At 37.8% G+C, this 23,159-nt stretch overlaps 1 long non-coding RNA gene across 1 annotated transcript in view; it reads right to left on the bottom strand.

Annotated features, from left to right (window-relative positions):
• LOC112532813 overlaps nt 1–23,159 on the bottom strand; it is a 221,769-nt gene that overhangs the window by 182,453 nt on the left and 16,157 nt on the right. Inside the window, exon 2 of the long non-coding RNA XR_005861366.2 lies at nt 2,960–3,060. This is a non-coding gene — a long non-coding RNA (uncharacterized LOC112532813). The remainder of the gene's footprint in view (nt 1–2,959; nt 3,061–23,159) is intronic.

The raw sequence follows: 23,159 nt of genomic DNA, 5'->3' as shown, positions 1-23,159 counted from the left end.
TGTCATTACTTGTTTCATGCTTATTGATTACCACAGAGTGGAGTGTCTGGGATGAATTCATAACTGTTTTCAGCAGCAACCTCCTGACTAGAGGCACTGACACAGTACAGGGCTGGAGAATAGAACAAGCTTCTCCTTCAGCATCCAGCCTACAATATGCAGATGTTTGTTCTATCAAGGGACTTAGTTTTAGATGCCTGGCAAATGCTTTGTATGCCTTGTAGTCTAAAATCTAGGCAAGTCACTAAAAATTATGCTCAAGGACTGATATTAAGATATTAAATGGTATGAGTGATCGGGGGTGGGGCAGTCAGTTATTCAAAGCTACAGTCCTGAAAAACATTGAATTCTTGTTTGCACACATTATCTTCTCCAGAATGAAGGACTACCACTTCAGAAAACTAGTTGACCCCTACATGGCATGCTCTAAGTAACAGATATGAGGTGAAATGGAATAGATAACAGTTCTTCCTTTCTGACCCTCAGTAACTGGAGAGAGAATGTTTTTAACACTGTACTGTAATAAGCATATCTATCGACAACAGTAGAGGTTTTGTGCTGCTTCAGTATCTAGGCAAACTAAGCTGAAGAAAAAGTATTTTGAACTTCTAAAGCAAGGGTTAAATAGATGGGAAAGAAGGACACAGATCCTCCCAGTTTCATGATGCACAAGAAAGGCATGAATCAACCAACATCTGAGATACACACAGATGTGCCAGGTTGAGGAAGAGAACATGGTATTTTCCTACCTAAGCAGTCCCTATAAATAGTATGCTCTTCCCATATTCATCCTTCCCCCACTCACTAGCATCGTTCAACTGGACAACACTCCTATACCGTGTGGACACAATGCACAAACTCCCAAGTTTTAGTCATATGACCCATCTCAGAAACTAGTTTTAAAAGCAAAATTCAGATTTGGGGTCTAAGTTGGTAAAACCCACTCCATTATTATCAAACTGCATAGTTCAGTTTCACTTGCTCATGCTAGGGAATTCCTGGTGTTAAAGTAAATCAGAACTATGCAGACAGCTGCAAAGTTTGTATCCTTCAGCCTTCCCAGTGTGTTTAATAATGAACACGTTTTTTACTTTAACTGGAAGCCTTATTTACCTAGCAGCTTGTTTTAATAAAGATATTCTCCTGTGGTTACATAGCCTATGTAGAATTTATCAGCACAAACAGTAGCTGATGAAAAAACTGTAAGCTCTTACATATTGTCCTACAGTGTTGGGCATCCCAAGGGAACTCATTTAAACATTACTATGCACAATGAATTAAACACCCAATATAGCACTTGCTCATTGCATTTGAAATTACATCATCTGAAATCCTAGCTTCAGTGGGAAAATGCACTCAAAATTCTGTGAAATCATCTTGCCAGGAAAAAAGACACCATTTTCTGTTTACTTCAATATAATTCCCAGTGCAAAAATTCAAACATCAAATTTTTATGCAATACTATTTAGTGCCTATAGAGCATACATCCTAAAACATTATCATTGATTTCTTCCATTCAATAGAATGAACAGAGTTACAGAAATTACTCAACTAGAAACCACTGCATTACAAATTTCATATTTCAAAAATTCCTGTTGTTATCCTCAATGATTAGCTGTTCATAAAAGCTTAGCTTTCCACAGAATGCCTTCAGACTCAAGTAAGAGTAGCAACTAAAACTGAGAGCTCAAGCAGCTATTCAAGCCAAAACTAGGAGATTGTACATTTGAGTAGATTATACACTAAATTGCTTCCTCCCATGGATAGAAAATATCACACTCCTCACACTTATGAAGAAGCACAAGGTGCAGTGAAATCAAGATACATTTTTTTCTTCTCCTAATCTTATCCAGATTTCTTTAAAGACACAGACTTATCATACCAAAATCAATACTTAGATTAAGTCACATGCAAATGCAAGTTATGTCACATAGAATATAACCTAGTTCTGTTCAACTTTTGGTACTTTAGTTAGGTCAATCAATTGATTTCTGGAATTGATTCATTTATACATTTCCTAAATGCATTTAAACTCCGTTCAAGTCACTATCTGCTTTGCAACAGCCTTATTCCTCTGTCCCATGGGACAAGCTTACACCTGAGCACAAACAGCAGTACAAACACATTTACCAGCATCCCTCCAATATCAACCACCACTAACAGTGTATTTTGAAGGAATATGCAATGACTCTCAAAATATAATGATACAGCTTTTTCCTTCTGCTTCTAAGTTATACAGAGAGTCTGAACCAGCAGGATCCTGATCCATTAGATCAGACTTGAACATATGCCAGACTATTTTTGAAAATTTATCTGAAGGAGCTAGAATAGGAACGAAAAAGGGGAAACAAATTAGGCCTGACTCAGAATAGGCCCACTGATAAACTCTGCATTTCAGAGGGCACATAGTAGATGAGAAATCATTTTTACCATCCATATAAATGCTTTTAAAGGCACTGACATGTCTGGAAGCATTTCTTGCATATGATTGCAGACAGTCCGGGGAGACCATAAAAATAAAAGCTAGTCATGAATATTTTTCACAAATTGTACAGGGACTATGAAGGTAGCAAATTAGATTTAAAAAGCAATGCTATGAGGTTTCTTCATACAAGGATATCTTCACATCATGAATGATAACTCCTAATACCAGCAGAAATCATGAAAATCCAGTTTCTCACATTTGCATTCCTCACTGCGATATAAACCTGCAGTATCAAACTGCTGCCATAGTAGCAGTACTGCATTTTCCCTTCCCCAGCCCACATGTCCCTCAGCACTCCTCCTCTCATCCCACTAACAGGCTTCATTTGTGAACAGAACAAGCACAGACCAGGCTGAGGAGTGCCTGAGAGCCACTACTGCACAGAAGCACAACTGGACCCTGACAACAGCATCACTGCCCAAGGAGCACTCATTTCAAACATCACTGAGTTTACAAAACTTGGGGGAAACTTACCTGACTTTGACTCTTCCTGCTGTGCCAAAGATGACCAGGAGTTCAGTGGTGCAGTCAGCTGGAGAAAGATGGTGATGTAAGTCGCCATTTCTTGAGAAATCCTATCAGATAGAAAAAGAAAAACAGGTATTAACGTATAATAAACAACTACCTATAATAGTATATTCAGTATATTATAGTACTAAACTGTAAAACACATTACAAAACGCTGCAAGTATCAGAAGCACAGGGAAATGACAAATTTCAGAGCATGAAAGTTAATAGCCAAAGTATATTTCATTAAAATATCTGGTTATTCCATTAAAATTGTTTCCTTCATATGCATTACCTCATTTCATATGGAGCAATTAATAGTATTTTACCTTCAAATTCCTATCTTAATAACTAGCTATTACTGCATATTAAGGATTTTTAACTATAGGAGAATTACAGTAATTAACTTTGTACCAATTACCAGGGTGCATATTAATATTCATATACTTTTACGAAAAGAATGATCCTGAAATCTCTCAGCAGGGATGGTTAAAATGATTCATTAATGCTCTGTGCAGGTTTCTTTTCTAATTCATTAAGAAAATATTAGCATAATCATGTGAAATTAATTTTCCTTAAAAGGTTAATATAAGCAAGGGATTAAGAGGACTGGTACTAATACATGGAAACATGGCTTGCATCATGCTCTTGGTCTCCAAAGGCGGACTATCATATCTGAAGTATTACTTGCCAGTGCACTTTGATAAGGAAGAATTAGTCAGAGATAGAGCTAGTTGAGCTGAGGATTTCCACATTTAAAAAGAAAAAAAAATAACAGGATACATGAGCTTTTTTTTATGCTCTTATATTTTTCTGTTTCATAGAGGTAAAGACTAAACACGTTACTCAACACGAACAATAAGCTGAAAGAATACGGTGAAGTGATAGGCTAAAAAACAGGAAAAGAATCGAGAGGCTAGAGCAGCTAATGATAATAAAAGATGAAGAGAAGGAGAGAGCCAAGAGAAGCAGCAATCCAAATCAAAACCAGAGAAGGAAAAGTAAATAGCTTCCCAAGAATAGTTTCAAGTAAAAAGAGAAAGCAATCTCAATAACAAATATCAGTGAAACAGTAATATCTCATTCGTAGATTCGCATAAAAAGGCATTTAAGGTACAAGGACATTAAGGAATCTTGTGCTATTAAATGAAGTGCCTCTTCATAAATACAGTCCTGGTACAACTAGGCAAAAATAAAATTAAAGAAGGAAAGTTTGAAGCTCACACTGAGTTAGAATAATGTCACAGAAACAAACCCAGGGAAGAATGTGGGACATGAGCTCTGAGCCAAGACAAGATTTTTTTGTCAATGCTACATCTGGCACTGCTTTTCTATTTTCCTCAGGGAAACAATTCTTTCAAGTCAGCATTGAGCTCCATAGCAAAACCAAGTTCAACAGCACTCAAGTTCAACAGCACTCAAGTAGGATCCAGAGACAGAACTGGTCAGCTGCTAAGAAAGGCCATGAATGCTTTTTAATTTTCTTTGTGAGGAAAGCATCAAACCAGTGGTTTGTAATCAAAGGATATGCAAAGAGTTCATTAGAAAGATAACAACCTTCTCCCTTTCAGCCCTGTTCCTGATATCAGGTCTTGGGTTGGAGTAGGCTCTGGTGGGCTACGTGGCAATTTCCCCCAGGGCAGGAGGTTCTGTGCAAGGTGACATTTGAAATGGAACATTACTTTGTCAGTAGTAACCTCCAGCACTCAAGCCTGAGCTACCCCACCTTCAGTCCTATGCAATTCTCACACAGACAGTGTCCTTCTGAATAGCCTTAGACCTTCAGGAATGCATAGGAGACATGATCCCAAGGATGCCTGGGGGGGAGCTCCAAGAAGGTACACTTCAGGGCTCACTTTCTTCAGAAGTGAAGCTTCTTTGTTTTCTTTCAGCAAATGATTTTTCACCTGGAAGTTACACAGCACTTGTGTACTTTCAGTTCAGCAACTCATGGACTTAACTCTGACTTCATTGTCTTGAAAATTTTTAATGATTTTAATGTTTTTTCTCATTAGTGATGTAATAAAGTTGGTACAATGTCCCAGTACATTCCATTATTTATTACCATTGAAGTTATTATTCTGTGCCATTTATAATTTACTTGGAAAAGTTGGACTCCGCACAAATAAGGACCACTGAGCTATGGCAAACATCAGTTAGTTCCTATTTGTGCTTGTATTATTCAGTTCATTCATGTGGAAGGGTTGCATCTCATCAGAAGCAGCAAATCTGTATATATATATATATGCAGGGAATGTAGTATAGCAGGGGCTCATAGGGTGGGGGGGGATCATTCTGTTGGCAGAAGGAAAAATGAAGGATGGCTGGCATGACTCATTTCTTCTCCACTCTAAACCAATTTTTAAAATATTGTGTTTCCTTTTTCTAAATATTACTTTGAGTCTAGGCTTCAGCTTTGAAAACTTCTTTATTCTTCAATTTGAAAATTCATTACTTATTGAAATGTCAGCATTAACTACTTTCCCTCCCCTCTTCATTTCAACTGTTAATGGGATTTTTCTTTACAAAGCATTAATTAAAATCAAACAAAGAGCTGTAGGTCTAAGTTCATGGCTTCAGGTATTTCTCAAAAGCACTTGTGTAAAATTACATTTAATTTTCTTTCTAGATCTGAATAACCAGAATAGATCTCTCTATTCTGGTTATACCAGCTAGCTGAGGTCATTAAAACTCAGCCATTTTAGGTCCTTTCCTTCCATACTTTTCTTTACATGTGACATAACATTAACATAGGAAAAAAAAAAAATCAGGAAAACATAGGGGAAAAATGGATTGCTTTCCCTCATCCATCATTCCACATTTATCTAGTAACTACAACAGCTGATATGGCCTGTACCATAAAAAAAACATACAAATCTACATCTCCTAGCATCATTTTTTCCAAAGCTTTTTTTTTTTTCCCCTTTGAGTAAAAGTAATCTGTAGTAAAGATAGCTTTGAAGGCTTTGGATTTATAACAAATATTCCTGCTCTTCTATCGACATTTCTATTATTGATGGTTTCTGAATGAGGAAAGGGAATACACTCAACATACTTGGGGCATTCTTCCTCTTTACTGACATTAAGCATTTCTTTGCTAAGACATGAAAACCACTTTCTGAAAGATTGCAGATTACTAAGTGAATGTTACACAGATGATTCTTCGTTATAAATCAAAATCAGAAAAATTACGAAGGTGTGAACCTTTCACTTTCTAATGAACATGAGAAATTTCAAGTTCTTTATAAAGAACATTCGCTTCCTCCACATTTTTAGCATCCTCTTGCTCTTCATCTTTACAATTAAACTCAGGCTTTCAGCTTCATCTAGTAACAGTGTTAGTAGGATTTCCATTCTCATTTGCGATTCATTACCTTATTATACAGGGATTTATTTCAAATTATTCAAACAACTGAAGAGTTCAAGAGGAAGGAGAAGAAATAACTCCTACATCGTATACGGAAAGATGTTTTCAGGCCATCTTAGAAGATAGAAAACTGGATTCCATGACTGTGTTGGCAGGTGGTTCAGGCAGCCACAGAGATAATACAAACTTAGGCCCTAAGCATACCTAAAATTCTGTGTCACTTCTTAAAAGCCTTATGAAAACTCTAATTACAACCTGTGAATTAAATTTGAGCAAATTGAAGCGGTGTTATACTTTCAAGGACAGCTGACAAAGACGCTTCATAGTGCAAGGTATAACAATAAGCATAAAAAAAGCCTTTCACATAGGTAGACATAAAAATAAACATGTAAAGAACAGCAAGAAGACCCAGCTTAACAAAGGAGAGGACAAAAAAAGTCTTTGATATCATGTCAATATCCTGTGACTAATATACCCTATGCATGCAAAATTAGCTCCTGCTAAATATAGACAAAAAATATAATTTCAGAGCTTGCATACTATGTTTCCTTGCCACTGCCAAGCACAGGGTGCTCAGGGTTACTTCTGCCATGCTGAGGGGTCATGCTTTGGTCACAGTACTCCCAGCAGTAAACAGACAATCCCTGCACTGCTGCTCTCATGGCTTTAGTTTAACCCAGTTCTTATGTTTGAAGAGGCCCCATACTGAACCACTGGTATGAAAACAGCAGTCAAGCAATTCACATAATTTGTATGTACAGTTTTTCCTACAGATCTCCTATATCTAGACCGTTCTTTTTCATCATTTATCAGCACCAATACTTTAAAATTCCAAAGCTGTCTTTTTCACAAACGCTTCTGTGAAAACAGCCTGATTTTCACACAAGGATCCACAATGTGATCAGTACAGGGTCTTATTTTAAATTGTGGAAACAGGAATTATATAAAAATAAATGACATTAAAACCAAGGAGATACACAGTACAACAGCAACCCTGTCTAATGGCAGATATTGGAGACTGGTGAAGTCTCACAAGCATTGCAGTGCACATCAGATGGATTGCACCAATTTTAGATACATGATAATACATATTCATAAGAGTACTGTCTTGATAATCTACTTCCTAAAATTATAACAAAATGAATACAAAGGTTTTCAGTGTACAGTAAAGCAAATTGCTTGTATGCCTGTGTAGACTACTAATTAAAGTGTCTCTTTGATGTTCAGTGAAATACAAAATCTGGAAATGTAAAGTTCCATTAAAAAAAATGAACAGTCTTGAAAGTATAGGGTTTTTTTTTTTTAACCTATATTTCAGAGCAAGGTACACGTGAAAAAAAAATCTGATTTTGGCTATCTTTTATTCTGAAGCAGAATACTGAAGAAAAAACAGCAGGCTAGAAAGTTAAAATTAAAACTAATAAGAGATAGAAGCAATTAGGATAAATAAGATAACAGAAGCCAGAAAAGAAGCAGGCAAATATTAGGTATATAAACAATGTGTGGTTTCTCTCTACTAAATAGAACCACAGAGAAGAATGCATCTAAATAGAAGGAAATAACTTTTTTTTTGAAATCACATTACAGAATCTTGGACAGTGACACTATGTGAGTAACTACAAAAAAAATCTGTTTGTTAGCCTAGCTAACTAGGCTAGCTAGCTAGGCACAATCATAGCCTAGGTAACAAACACATGATCCAGCCTGGTATGCCCTAGGAAGTAGTAAAGACATATTTTGTGTATACATGTCAAATACATGCATTATGACTAGAAATGCACAAGAATCATAAAGGGATGAAGCAAAAACAAGTGGCAAAACAGAAGATATACTGTAAGGCACCCTAATTCAGTTTCTGGTGCACCAAAAGTAATAATTTTTCAACATCTTTGGATTGTGTTATATGCATTCATATTTTGGAGAAACATTCCTTCAGTAGTTATTCTGCTTCCTAACAAGCAGCCAAAGCAATGGTGTGAATTAGAAGATATACAAGTATGTTATTTGATTTACTTGAACATGAAGCTGTATGAATTGGAACATACGAATTCAGAAGCAGGTACATCAGGACACACCACTCCTATCATGTGCTGTTTCACAAAATATGCTTGCACGTTGCAAGTACTAATTTCCACACCTTGCTTCCAGCTTTCACCACCTCTCAGACTGGGCTCACATCCATTTCTACTGCACATTACTGCTGCTGGATTTGAACTTCTACAAAGCCTGGTGTTTTTTCACCCTACAGACTCTTAAAAATATTCTGTGCAAGGCCCTGCCCATACCCACACACATCCCCATCGCAGGTAGGAAGACTTACTGCTGCCTACTGAAGCCAAAGAAATATCATTGGCAGAGGCTGCCCCGCAGCATGGTGGTGTGCGTCCCAGGAGGTGTTCAAGAACCATGGAGATGTGGCACTGAGGAGTGCGGGCAGTGGGCCTAAAAGTGGTAGGTTGGGGTCAGACATGGCAATCTTTAGTGGTCTTTTCCAACTTCAGTGATTTTATTAAAGACAACTGTTCATATCCCAGGATAAGATCCTCCTATATCCTCAGAACTGCTATTATTCTGCTTCCTGATTCCTTATAACTGTTCTGCAGTGCAACCCCTTTACTTTTCAGAATTGCTCATTACCTTATTGACAGGTTTCCATCTTAAACCACTTTGCACCTCAAAAGGCAAAAAAAAAAAAACAAGCTTCTTATCAAGTTCAGGAAATCCTGCCTGCAAACTTATTCATTACAGTGTCTCTGTTATGCATTTCCTATTTGACATCGCAAACTCACATTGCTGTCAATTCAAACTGATGTTTGTTTCTCACACTCATTTCCCACGTTGCTCCCTGTACGGAGCACAGGATAATACAATCCACTGAAGACAAAAAGAAGAAACAAATTCTATCTCATCCAGGGAATTGGACTGGAACTGTCTTTTATAAAAAAAATTCTAGAAAGCTAAAGCTATAGCTTCCTTGTAAAAGTCTAGATGAGCTATGTATTCATGAGCCTCTGGTTCCATCCTTTACAGTCATCTACTTCAGAGCTGTAATCTGAGCATGCAGAGAAGCAGGTGGCTGTGTAGCTACAGATCTCACATAAGAGACATATGATCAGGATGGATTTAGAGATAACCCAGCTGAAAAAAAATAGGGTCTATAAAGATAATTTTAGGATAACTGGAATTGCACATAAAATAGGCTAAATCCTTATGCAAATTTAAGCCACTTTGCAGATTAAAAACAATCATTTCAGACTTATTTAACATCCTGAGGTGGTGTAATAATAAACCACTCTACATTTTCATAAAACACAGGATATTTTTATAGTTTATAGCAAGTCATTATAGGTAACAGGACAGGACTGTGGTGTGTTGTCGTTAGAGAAGACATTTTTCCAGTGCTCAGATTAACGTATATCAGCATACAAATGATACCAGGACAGTGGCAATTTTCTTTGCTTTCTTCCCTGACTTCCTGCTTTTTAACCTCACAATTTGTTATCAAGACATTTTTTGTCTGTTTATTTTCAAGCAGTTCACTCTTACAGTATATGACATTACAAATAAGTCAACTTCTCACTGTATTATTGCATCAGTGTGTGATAGCAAAGCAACACATGGCATGTTGTAGGGTTATTGAATCATAGTGCTAGCCTCACAGCTGCTATAGATATACTAACAACTCATTTTTTCTTGTTTTTTTTTCTATTTACATTCAAACCTTTTCCCCCTCACTTTGCTGTGTTGTTTAACACATTTAAACAATGAAATAACTCCAGAAGAATGTGTTATTTGTTACCAGCTACTTTAAGTGACATTAGTTGCAGATTTCTTGATGACTTCAAAGGTATCATGACAATTTCATAATCCTAAAGATGCACTCAATGATAGTTACAGCCCTAAGCTTCCCAGTGTTCATTCACGTCTAAGAATCAGAGAACAACCTGAGTTGGAAGGAATCTACAATGATCATCAAGTCCAACTCATTTCCAGACATTCTCAAAGACTAATTTCAGGCAAGCCAATGGGAAGAGATAGTGGAGGAGAGATTTCTTATTTTATCAGTAGCCCTTTTAAGTTTGTTGCTTACACAAAATAGTGACCTTCAATTTCCATGTATCAGTCTAAAATGCAGGATAAAATGCAAGCCTCTGAAGAAAGATGACTGAACAAATACACTGAGACTGCTAGGTCACAAGAACTTGACTAATTCCAACATACAAGAAGTGTTTCTCATGTCCTAATCCTTTCCACCAGCAGGATCTCTTGGACTAACAGCATTATATTCAATACTTTTAAGAAATGGTCCTTTCTGACCTTTACAAAAGCCTGTTCAACTTCCATATTTTATTCCTTTTGAATGGCGCACAAGAGAGAGCAACCAAATGAACTAAAACTTCTGTTTAACATATTTTTGACATTTTGCTTCTCTGGTGATGGAAGGAAGGGCAGACATTCAGCTTCACTGGTGCTCAAAAGATGACATGTCAGAGCTTACACTACATCTTTAGAGCTGACATCAGTCTTCAGAACACCTGGGAGGAAGCCAGACTTAGTACTTTGCCTTTTTTTTTTCCCTAAATCATTCAGTATGCCCTGACAGACCATGGGTTCATAGCACTGCATTTCTACTTATTTGATAAAGCTAACTTCCTGTGTTACTACAGATTATTTTAAAAGCTACCTTAATATTTTCAATAGTATCTTGGGTCTGCAAAAGGAAAAATGTCACCTAATCACATTACCACTGAATTACTGAAATTAGAGATGGAAAGGAATATCTATTCTGTCCCCACGCCAGTGAAGGATTGCCCTCTAGAGTATGCTTTCCACTACTTTTCCACATCTAATTTTACATTGCTTTAAGTGATGGGTCTTTCACACTTCTAATTTTTCTTTCTACTCTACACTCTGAATTTAGGTGTCACAGGGCTTTGTTGTGGCATTCAGCCCACATTTTATTTTTCTTAATTTCAGCCATTATTCTCAGTTATATTCCTTTGTTTCTCTCTGTAGTAATTCTTCACCATCAGTGGTCTTCACTGGGAAAGTATTTCAAGATAGTTATGTCCTCTGCTCTATTTGCATATACAGTCCAAATATATTACACTTGTAATATTGCCTTATAAATCAGATCCCTCTGGTCACTTAATCTTCCTGGATGCTCTTCTGTATCTTGTCTCAGATCCATGCACATGCTCAAAGCAGCAGCAGGCACAGCCAAAATAAAATCAGTTGTACTGTTGTTCTCTACCTGAAAGAATTGGACAAGCTTGGCTTGTGCAAGGCTTTTTGCAAGGTTCTGCACCACATCCTTATCTCTAAATTGAAGAGATATGGGTCTGAAGGCTGGAGTATTAGGTTGACAAAGTCACTCATATGAAAGTTCACTAATTTCACTTCAGTTGATTGAAATATTCATTATATAAATCAGACTTTCAGATAAATAATCAAGTTAGCCAGGTACAAAAGTAGGGTGTTGCAGTCAGCAGATTACTAGGGTAGAAGAGAAAAATATCCCATCTTTAACTGAAAGGGGTAAAGAAAAAGGAGAGAAAAAGAAAAGATCAATTCAATGCATCAAGGCAGGAAATGCTCAAGGAAACTCGGGAAATTTTCTCCCTTTTAAAGTGAGAAAATTCACCATTTCCACATAGCCATGAAGATTTCTGTCACACTCTATTGAAATTGGAATCATAAAACCAATAGGGTTTTTTTTAGAATATCAGCCTTATAAGCTTTTATTGGCTAATTTTACTAGACAACTTCGAAGTCTTAGCCTGTACCTCATTGTACTAGTAAAGGTAAAGTATAAGCAACAGACTTTCCATCTTGACTTTTCAAATTCAAATACTATCACAAATTGTTTTGTCAAAGTCCAGAAATATCTCACAACTTTTTAATGCTTTTTGGTCTCTAAACAATAGTGATTGATTTTGTTTGGTCTGGTGTTGTAGAAAACACAAATTATCCCAAAATCATTTTATCCTGCCAGCCATGCTGACATTGACTTGTTTGTGTTTTAAGAAGAAAATGCAGGATTGTAGTAAAAAATGTGAAGACCTGGAAGCAAATAAAAAACTTTCTTCTGCTGGGGAAAACACATCTACACAGAATAGTCTTGGCTTTTTCTGTGAAAACAAAAAGAACTTGAAAAATAAAAAGAGCACTCTCTCCCTTTAAGCTTGCCTTGCAACTAGCCACAGTTTTTACTCAATTTTTTCTGCTTTATAGCAAAAAAGAAAAAACCACTGACAGCGATGTTTCTTACTACTTTTTTTTTTAATATAAAGTTAACTGAAGGGATGAAAAAATGGAATCTGGAATTCATAGCTCCTGACCCTTTTAAAGCAGCTTTTGTCGAGATAACACAGCTAAGAGTAAAAGAAGTCAGGCTAGGGGGCAAGGTTGGCTCATAGCCATACAAGTTTGAACACTTCTTAGACAGCAGGCTCATGCTTCACTAATAGTAGGGGTCTAAAGACCAGTCAGAACAACAAGTACCTGGCTTTTGTGCCTTATCATGACCTGTTGTCTTTTTCTGCAACACAGTTTTTTTTCATTCCTTACTGCAGTGAATTCAGGCATTGCAGACCTGAATTCTCCCTATACTGTGCCTTCAGCACCTGAATTGCATTGCTTAACCTACAGAATACGTTAGGATGTAGCCTGCAAGCCTGTGGTGCTACAGTAGTTGTTTGTGGCTACCAGAAGCCGATAGGGATGAAGAAAGGTAGGCAGAGTCCTGACCTGGGGACAAACTAGCCCAGGAACCCAGATGTGCTGAAAAGCAGCTCAGTACAAAAGGACCTGAGATCTGGATGGGCAACAAATTGAACGAGTCAGCAATGTACCCTTGCCACTAAGGCATTCTAGTTGCTCAGAGACGTGGTGTGCAGGCAGTTTTCAGCCTGATATTCATGGAATAAAACTGTTATAAAATATTTTTTAAAGTGTTCTGATAGTACTGTTTCCAGTCTGTATCTCCAACCCTAGCCTGACTCTCTATTAGGGAAAAGGGAATTTGCAATACTCCTATATAGTTGAACTAAAATCCTACTAGGATTTCAGTTATTTTACAATTTTCTACTTTCCTGCCACAAGACAACCCACACAGAACTTCTCTGAAACAAAGAAGGATATATTTACACTTCGTGTTAGTAGTAAATCATATTTAAGACACTGTTTAAAAAAAACTGAGCCTTTTACAGGGAATTACTGGATCTCAGAAGACATCATAAGATGGAAGGAAGCAAAACTAAGTGCAATAAATCTTTCGCAACGATATGAAACATACTGCTGTGGTCAATTGCATTTCCAAAGAATTTTAGGTGGTTTGAAAACAAAACACTCAAAGTTCCATCAAAATAGTGGGGAGTTTTGAAGTGCTCTATTTGAGAAGACAGCACACAGCTATAGCTTATCAGATTCCCTATTGGATTCAGCAGCCACTGCAGCTTTGGTGAGTCTAATCCAAACAGTCCCCTGAACTGTGCTCACTTCCTTGCCAAACACTCTAATTTCAGACAGATGGAATACAAACATATGTCCATTGGTGCATTTTTTTTTTTTATGAGCATAGCATGCAGTCTCTTGCTTATCACTGATGGAACTGTGCAGCTCATTGTGGTGTGACTATGCTGAACAACAGTGTATTATAGCTGAGAATTGGCTCTATCAAATGTTATTGTGTTCTTTTTATCTGCTCTAGTTCCCACAGCAAAAAAAAAAAGAGGCATTACTTTCATATCATCGAGGCCCTTTTAAGCCTAGGCCATTCTAAGATCAAGTTTCAACGCCTCTGCTATGTGCTCAGGGTCACCAACCACTAGACCACTAGGCTGCCCAAGCCACATCCAGCCTGGCCTTGAATGCATCCAGAGACAGGGCATCCACAACTTCCATTCCAATGCATCACCACACTCCGAGTGATGCATGTATTCTACCTGGAAATAGGTGGTTTCACTGTAACATATCCTTAAGTGCTAGAGAGTCTCAGCTAAAAATCTCATTTAAGTATGCAAAAGGCCTTTGAGGTATCAATCAAGTTTTAAGAAACATTAAAAGAACAGAAATAGATCCAGCAGTGATGCTTTAATCAGTCCTCTGCCTCCACATCTATGAAGCACTGAAGTTGCACCAACAATCTCCAACTGGAGTTCATTAGGTAGGAGGAATCAGTACATTCTAGAACTGATACTGTACTGTGCATTTTCTTTTCATGTTAGAATAAGAAGTTCAATGTGCAATGAATCTTTCATTAAAACAGAAGCTTCAGAAAAAACACATCAAGAAACACAAACATCGTTTTGTCATTTCTTAAACTCAAAGAAATGTAATGCTCCTTCAAATTGAGTGGTGTCAGTCTACTGGGACAAAGTCAAGTGAAAATTAGTCCAAAACTTCAGCTTCATCGTATGTCAGTTTTCTGTGCAACAATAAACATATCACAGGCCAGGCAGTTTAGTGAGAAGCTTCACTGAACTACAGACCTCACACTGCATTCACACTGTATTGTGGGCTTTACTGTGACCAGAGCCTGCAGCACACACAGACAAATCATCAGATTCTGCACCCATTCCCAGGAACAGTCTGGGAGAATAGCAGCACTGAGCTCCAGCAAAACTACACAAGACCAGGTAGGTATTAATACAGTTACTAAATGCAGTTCAATCACTGAATCAACTGAAAGTGTCCCATTTCTTGATATGTGAACACGCTAATAGAGAGGAATCAATAGGTCTGTGGATGCAGGTTCAAAAATGCTAAACAGCTCACTCCTTCAGAATCATTCTGCTCTCCCATTTCCAAGAATGTCAGCACCCCAGGTTAATCACAATGAGATGGGTAAGTTTCCCTCTTTCTGGACTATATTTTTGCTGTACCTTGGAACATCAAGGAGCAATGTATATACACCAATAAAACTCATTTGAAGCAGATCCAGAATTAGTCAGGCAACCAATATGAGCAAGGAACTACTGTGACACTCACACTGTGCTCTAAAACCTACAGGCAATTGCAGTTCTAGTAAAGTGACAGTGGGTCAGTCACTGATAACCCAGCACAGAGAAGTGACAGCATCTGATGCCACAGTAATACTTCACCTCAGACCATAAAGCCAAAAAGCTTTAAGACCATAAAGACATTTTTCCCATTGACAGGAAGGGATGAAAAAAAGGACATCTGTTTAAATTAATTCAGAGGCTGTTATGAAGTTGACTCCTTGAGGACGAGGTCCCTCAAGGATATTTACCCAGAATCAAGACCAAATCCCACCCAGTGCAAAGCACTGAACCTGCACCCTAGAACTGCAGCAGCCTTCTGCCTCCCAGGTTCCCTCATACACATATCTGACAAGACAAATCCATAGAAAATGGGAATTCCTTTCTGCTTCAGTTCAAAGAAATTCCACTATCTAATCCATTCTCAAATCTAAAGAGGAGAGAGAAACAAGTTGCTGTAACCCACAACATTCTTAGCTGATCTCAATTCCCAAAGGCTAGGAGAATAGGTGACAAAAGTAGTAAGCAAAGCTGTTCCTGATTATTGCTGATACCACAAGGAACATACAGCCAAGTCCATTATATTTGTGATGTTATCCTGAATACTAAACAATAAGACACAGCAAGATGCAGAGGAGGGACTAAACACCTCAATTTCTATCTGCAACTGTAAATGTGTTTTAGTTATCTCTTATAAGTACATTTTAGATACCTCAGCTGTTTACAGCATCCATATCTCACTCTAGTTTCCTCAAAGAAATAATAGTAGAAAGCCATATCAGAGAAAAGAGTCCATCAAGGACCGTTAAATACAAGAATGCAATACCCTCTTCAGCTCCAAAAGTCCCTAAACTGCAGATTGCCAGAAGCTAGAAGAACATGTTACAGCTGCAGGTGTGATTTATGTCTGTGATCTTCTCACAGACATCTGCTACTAACAGCTGCTGAACACTGACATGGACAGAGCAGTGTGTTCTGGTGGGACTGCTCTCACATTCCTCCTCGCTTAATTGGATGAAGTCTGAGGTTTGCAAAGGTGTCCCCAACCCACAAAAGTCAACACAGGAAGGTGAGGAAGTAGAGAGAGATTTTGATAAAAGAAAAAAAATCAAGTGGATGGAAAAGGAGGCAGCTGTTAAGAGCAAAAAGAGAGAAGTATACCATGGAACAAAGACATATAGACTGGGAAATGAGATGTAGGATTTTTAAGTCTTATGTCCTTGCACAGGGAAGAAACCTGAATAAAAGGAAATCCCTTCAAAGTATGGGATATTGAAATGAAAATACCTGCCTGGGAGATACCAGGTTCCATCTCCCATATGGTTCAAGCCTACATTAATAACATCTGCTATAACCCATGAGATCAACATAACATGAAACTCTTTTGGTAAAGCTCTTATAGGGAATGTAAATAGGGACAGATTTACTGTGATCCTGCATTGCTGTGGTCTCATAGAAGCATGCACCACAAGCATGCTGCTACTTATCCAGCTCAGCAAAGCAGTTTTTGTAAGGATTTATGGCATTTCAGCACACCTTTCTTAGCATAAAGAGGAATTAATTCTGTACAGAGTGAATAGCTAGGAAAAGCAACCTGTACATGAAAGCTTGTCATAGCAAGGGCATGATAGACAGGAATACTCAGCATTCAGTTTGGCTCCCTGTCTCCCAACAAGTGCTTTTAACAGAGCTCAATTTCAAGTCCAGGAAAATCCTTCAGTATTTCACCAGCCACAGAAAGAAAAATGTCTTAAGGGGTATGAGGAAAAGGGAAACAGTCTTTACCTTATTTCTTATTTCTAAGCATCTCTTTGTGCATACAGAGAACACAATGCATCAGTGCCACGAATGAGAGCTTCTCCAAGACTGGAGTTACTGAATGACTCCTTCCAGGGACAGAAATTCAGAATTTTGTTTCCATAACAATGCTTGTTATGGAAACAAAAAGCAGGTTTTGTTTATTGCTGCTCTCCTCGCTTTTTGTTCGTTTTTATTTCTCTCAGACATACTTCCTATTTTAAGCTGTAGGTGCTGCCATTAGCTGGAGATAAGAAACATACCTTTATCCCCTTCCAGTGGCATACAAGCCAGGATTCAGCCCTCAAACATACATGGAGAAAAGTTACTGAACATGTTTTTTTGCTTAGTAACCTTCCCATAGAACTGCAAACAAGAGACCTGAATTTCCACCAGGATTCCCATAACTCAGGCCAGTGAGTATTCATAATTAACTGCTGCCGTAAGCAATTGCCAAGAATCTCTGCTGCTGTGAGCAGAATCCATCTTAAAGAAATAATACAGCAGGTAACTTTAAAGTAAATTGAAATAAAAGCATGAACATAACCAGGAGTAGATACTTAAAAACCATTCTCCTACTTTATCTTTCCTCCCTTCCACTGCAGGAAGTACTAATCATACATTAAAGCATATTCTTGAAAATGTAATGGAAATAAGTCATCATTCAAAGGGCAGACAAAATTCAAGGTATTTCTAAGACAGAACCTGATGTTGGTGGGTTTGGCTCCCCACACACCAGCCAGCACTGGACACTGTATTTCTGGTGTTGCAGACCATGAGTTCAGAAAAACTCTAAGACTTGTAATGTGTAAGAAACCTCCTGGGACTGCAAAGTCCTTTCTAACCACATAATACCAAAGTGATTTCATAGAGTCTCCACACTCATCCAGACTCAGCATAGCTTGAGAACAAGTCCCAGACAACAATCCTAACACAAATCAGTACGACTGCTCATATTTTGTGAACTTAATTTCCTAGAGAAGGTCAGAGCAGAAAAGTTACTGATATTTAAGTCATCCTGCATTGCAAACCTCTCCAAAAGGTATAAGACAAAACACAACATTGCTGTATCAGGCAAGATTTTCCTTAACATGAAGTAGGTACCGAATGTGAGTGAGAAGAAAAATCAGCTGATAACGATGCCTGCACCCTGTTCACCCACACTGAGAAGCAGTAAAAGGCCAATACCATTTTGAAGGCAGATAAAGGAGCATCACATCACTGAGTGCTCAGAGAAGAAATCTTCTCTACACCAAATGTAGCCAATTGATGTTGAACCATTATTGATCAGAGCAGCTGTGAAATTCTTCAAGCACAGCTGTACTTTAACCTTTCAGGAATAAATTCACAGGAGAAGTAGTATAGTGAGGTCTGGTCTACACATGCACAGGCTTAGCAGCCAAATCTTACAGCAATGAGTACAGCAAGCTACAGAGTCATCCTGAACACAATAGTCCCAATCTTGAGAATTTAATTACTGCTTAATAGAGACAGAGTACTGGCTGGCTACAACAGGATGAAGTTAATTGGTTTTGGTGTTGTTTTGCATGTTTTCAAAATGAAAGCATTCTTTAAAACTTAAATAGGAAGGTAGAAAATGAAAAGTATGCATGAAGCAACTCAAATTCCAGTAGATCCCCACATCCAGTTGGTTTGAAATATATTTAGAGCCACAGTAACTCAGACATTTAGGTGATTTCTCCCCAGTTCCCAGCACTTAAAAGTTACCTTCTGAAGTCTCTCATATAGCACCAGCAGCTCAAGTGAGAGAGCTACTCTAGCACAGGTAGTGGGCCAATGGGAATTCAAACAGCAAAGAAAAAAAGCATGCTAAGGGAAAGACTTTCTAATATGTACTGCAAATGCAAGAGTAATATAAAGAAATAGATCTAGGGGAAAACTATGAAGACTGTTAATAAGGGCTGTATAAAACAAAAAGGACAACACTTCCTAATAAAATGGGGAATAACTGACCTTGATCAATTGCATTTCTTCCCTTCTGCAGTACTTTCTCAGATGGCTGCTGCATCTTATACGTTTCCCTTGCTTTGGTGCAGAACAGTAACAAAAACACGAATCATTTTTATCTACGAAATCAGGAGTTTTACAACAAAGCTTCACTGACATTTGAAACCTATCATTTCCACAAGGGAACTACTGACAAAATAAGAAAACACTTAACTTCCTGATCTATGAAACAAACAGCATCTCTGCATTCAAAATAAACTGCCTTCACTATTTATGTACAATAGAAGGGAGCAAAAGAACGTAACATCTCATACACTTAAGCAGCTTTCTTACTTCTACCAGTTGTTTTATGATGATTTTAAGGGTTATACCTGGTGAGCATAAAGCATTGCCAGAAGGAATGCAAGGATTGTTTCAGGGTTAATATTTTATGACCTATGAGGCCAGGGGAAAGACAGCAAACACTGATGGCAGCATGGGATTATGTACAGTTATAGTACAGATATTGGATACATCCACCCAAGAAAGAGGACTGAAGCCACAAAATATGAACAGCTGCTGATAAAGTCTAATTTGAAAATAAGTTAAAGACAGGAATAACAAAGAACATCTGTCTGCATTCACTATGTAATCAGGACAGGCACCCACCACATAGATGGAATCACAGATAGCACAAAAACTGAGGAAGGAAACAAACCTACTGCCATCCAAAGATATGAAACCCATATATTATCCCTCTTACATTCCCCTTTCAAGCTGAACATGAAAATCTTTTTCAGCAATTCACCCTATATGCAATTTTTGTTTTCCATTGATTTCCTGTTGTAACTCTACTTTATGTGAGTCACCATAAAATAGAGAATACATATCCAGTTTGGGGCGGTAAAATGTGGATTTGTGTGCCATTTATTCTGATAGCCCAGTCTTATTTCTTGCCATCATTATCTGCTCTCAGTTCTCATTTTTCACGAGCTCATCCTTACACAGAAAAGCCAGCACATGGCATATCCCACATTAAAAGCTCAGAGTTTTATTTGGAGCACAGTTCACAGCACATGGATCAATTTCACCCTCAATAAACACTGAGGATTTCTGGCCAAATAAAGGAGAATACAGCAGGCCAACGTGCAACATTTTCTTCAGAACAGAGTCCATGCTTAATTTCCAAAATGATTCATGGCCACATCCTATTTCTGACATCCATCAGCTGAGCTTTTTCTGAAATAGCAGAATAGCTGAGGTATGATATTGTATCTGTCAACCAACTCCCACTGGGGAGTCAGAATACCAGCAGTGTAAATCAAGGCCTCACAACAGCCAGACCCTTTGTCAGCAGCTGACAGCTGCTCCAAACCCTTACATCATGTAAGATAAGGATCCAGCCAAAAAGTAATTGCAATAGCTTAGTAGATAATACATGCCCAGACAACCTGTATGTTGTCACATGTGAAAGAGAAGGTCTCTTCACAGAAATTAACTTTTCAAAGTATTTCATTTCTGAAAGTGTTAATGAAATCAGTAATCAGAACAGTTGCATAGCAGGCACTCTCAGAAATAAGACATTTGCTTTTATCAGAGCTAACTGTTCATTATTTATTATAGTTTACCTCCTTGCCCAAAACTTCTGCACACATGTGAAGGTTTCCATTCCCAATGCCTCCCAACTATCACAGCTATTTTCACAAGGTGCCTCCCTACTCTGCATCACTCCCCCAGTTCAGCTCCCTCTGTGCTAAACCTCCAACTTCACAAGGACTTATTCAGATCACCCATTCTTACCTCACACAGCACTCCAACTGGGATTTTTTTTTTTTTGCCTTTAAAAAGGTGATGCTTTTTTTTTTTTACCCAATATCCCAATAATTTGGAAGCCTTAACAACTTTTTCTTCTCAATGAGAGGCAGAACCTCAACATGCAACACATGAATTATAACCAGGATCTAGAGTGACGAGCTTGTACCAAAGTTCAGTCTTATCTCCTACCTCTCAAGGCAGTTACATTTGACCATCAATACATCTCTCTCAGGGATTTTTGTTTCATTTATTCATTTCTACTTTCTGACTATTTTAATTTAGCACATAGCTTGACATCTTTTGTTATTCCCTTGGACTAGTAGAGGCATCTACGGACTTGCAAACTGAAAATGAATTTAAGCTCAGCAGGGAGAAGGCTCCATGAAATTCATCATGGCTTTGTATCAGAGAGACTAATTGACAGCAGGCTAAAGGCATTACACAGTTCTGATTACATAAATCCCACCACAGCTTTGCAACTACTATTCCTTTTTTGTTAGAAAGCAGAAAATAAGCATTAAAAGCAATACCAATCAGCCACAGGAATGAAAGGTATGCATTCACATGAACCACCCTATTTCAAATATCTGTGGTAAATCACAGCAATTCCATGTAATGTGATAATTGAATAGCTAGAATAGGAAGATGGAAAGAAAGCGTTACTCAGTATCTGCAAAAGAATAACTGTTACTTAAATATAAAAGTAACAATACCCACAGGCCAGAATTTACCAGCCACATTCAACCACTTTTAATGGCATGACAGACAGTAAGATTTAACTCCAGACATATGAGTACTATTTCATTGGGCACAATTTTGGTAGGTTTTTTGTTTGTTTTTAATAATCAAAAATAATAAATTGACAGAATGCATTTTTCTCCTGTCTCATTTGGAAATTATGTCCTTTTCTGCAGGCAAAATATTGGTGATGGGTGAGTGGCTGGACTGGACTTTTCCAACCTTGGTGATTCTATGGTTCTGAACATGAACATCTAGAATTTTAATGCAAATAGAGTTTAACTCAAAGAGGGTGGAAGCAGTGAAGAGTGTAGCACTGGGATGTGGGTTTTATTCTTCATCTTGTTTTTCAAGATGAAGTGTTGTTATGCCAACTTCACATTCACATCAGTAAATAATAAAAAAAGTTCCTACTCTGCCAAAAAAACCCTTCAGATTAAATACAATAACTGCAAATCCTCTTCATCAATAACAAAAGGGAAACTGGAAGAAAAAAAGTAAAATTCAGATGCATAGGACTTTGGTTCTTCAGTAATTTTGAATTGACAATGTGACTGTAATGGGTATTTAATTTGCAGTGTTTGTTGTTCTGTGTTAACAATACACTTCCAGGAATGCTAATGTGACATAAATGTAAGGTGGATATAAATATTTATAATACCATAGTAATGAAAATAGCATTGTGTATTTCCTATCTGCTGAGAGCAATGTGAGGTATTATGCAGAGGAAGGACAGCTCTTCCATGAAAATGCACAGAAAAGCTGCTTGGTGCTATGAACCCAGCAGGAATTAGGTACTGCAGAGCCCAGCGTTCCACTGCCAACACTCCTCCTGAATGGTTCCAATGAATTTCCACAGCAGACCTTGTGTATCACAACTATCAGTGCCATAGAGACAAGTATCAGAGCAGAACAAAGAACTCACAATGTTTTTTTTTTTTCCCCCAAACTGTTCCTCAAGTAAAGCCACTTTGGCTGTGATCAACAGGTTGTGAAACAACCAATTTCTCACTCATCAAATGAGAAGTCAGTGCCATTTTTATCAAGATATTTGGTCATTACCTGCCAGCCCAATGCTAACTCATCCACCACAAATAGCAGTCTTTCAGGGACAATATATTTTAAAAAAGGAACACTGATTGTCAAGAGATCAGAAAATCACTAAAGCCACATATTGGACTCATTCTTTGATTAACAGTTGAGGGCAGAAAGTGTAGAAGAAATGCACATATAAAGAAAAAAAACAAAATGTAGCAGGCCACACGGTGTTGCATCCAAAGCAACAAATAGGGTATGAAAGGCTAGGGAAGCTTCAAGATGAAAGAAGAGCACAAGAACCACATTGCTTTCCATTAAACAATTAATAATAGGTTTCCGAATGCTGAGAAGATATTACCCTGAATTCAAGTGATGCAAGTTATTGTAAGCCCCTTAATGAATTATAGAAAGGGAATATATGAAGAAATCCTTTTGAGGACTGAAAGGTTTCACAGCATACACT

This window comes from Gallus gallus, chromosome 7 (genome assembly GCF_016699485.2).
Source record: "Gallus gallus isolate bGalGal1 chromosome 7, bGalGal1.mat.broiler.GRCg7b, whole genome shotgun sequence".
Classification (NCBI taxonomy): domain Eukaryota; kingdom Metazoa; phylum Chordata; class Aves; order Galliformes; family Phasianidae; genus Gallus; species Gallus gallus.
Note: the sequence above shows the minus strand (reverse complement) of the source record. Positions and strands in the feature narration are given on the sequence as shown.